Source organism: Pseudomyrmex gracilis, unplaced genomic scaffold (genome assembly GCF_002006095.1).
Source record: "Pseudomyrmex gracilis isolate BER0280 unplaced genomic scaffold, ASM200609v1 scaffold_1154, whole genome shotgun sequence".
Lineage (NCBI taxonomy): Eukaryota > Metazoa > Arthropoda > Insecta > Hymenoptera > Formicidae > Pseudomyrmex > Pseudomyrmex gracilis.
The window spans coordinates 22,174-23,377 of NW_018021738.1; positions in this window are offsets into that span (position 1 = coordinate 22,174).

Here is a 1,204-nt window from a genome sequence, read left to right on the forward strand (position 1 = left end):
CGTTGCGAGTTTGAAACCTCGCAGTGCCAACTTTTTTTTTCATTATAACGACTATATCTATCAACTGAATTAATTATTATTATTTTATGGAATAAAATATTAATAATAACGACGCAATTAATTAATTACGTATAATAAAAATAAGAACGTGGGAATTTCTGTGGTTGTTTATGTTTATTCATCGTGTTAATAAGCCGACATGTAACTTGCAATTTATACCTCCAAAGTGCACTCCAATTTACCAACCTTGCGATGTCTATTTTTTTAGACAAGTCAAAATTATCATTAAACGAATTCAAAACTGTACAGATATTCTTATTGATGGAGAAAAGAAGGAATTGAGAGAGAGAGAATTCTCGATATGATGCAATAAAAATTCAATCATTAACGCATTATTTATTATATGCTCCAAAATTTAAAAATATGGTACACTTTGCTTGGTACGCCTCAAAGTTGGCAAAGGAACGCGATATTTTTTATAATGTTAATCAATTGTGTTTTCCGGTCAACATACATAATCGCAAATGTTGGTGTACAAAAAATTATTCTTTCATAAAATGTTTGTAACGGTTCTACTTTTCGGGAGAAAAATATCCCGTTGTTTTGTGTCTTTTAAATTGTGCGGAGTAGCTCGTCGGTTTCCAGGTACAGGTAAGAAAATGAGTGGACTCGGTCGTTTTAAGTAACAAAATCGAATAAGGTTTATTCAATAATAAAAAAAGACTTAAACAAATAATATATGTACAAACAAAAGAAAATCGTTGAATAAGCGGAAGAATCTACGACACGGTACTTTCCGGAACGGTAGGCGTGAGACGGTCACGTGTTCGGTCGGTTCGTTCGGTCCTCCGGAGAGGAATATGTACAAACTAATAACAAAATACAATGTAAATGATACCGTATATTGAAGACTTAACGGTGCGGTGCTTTCCGGAACGGCAGGCGAGAAAGTCACGGTCTTGTTCGGACGGCCTGGCGGAGAATCGGGAGATTCTCCCGGAGCGGAGCGGGTGCCGGTGTACCGGGCGGAGGATACACGATTCCCCCGGAGCGCAGCGGATGCCAGTCTATCTGGTGGAGAATGCTAGATTCCCCCGGAGCGGAGCGGATGCCGGATTACCCGGCGGAGAATCGGACGATTCCCCCGGCGCGGATCGCAAACTGGTTTACCCGGTGGAGAATACAAGATTCCCCCTGGAGCGGA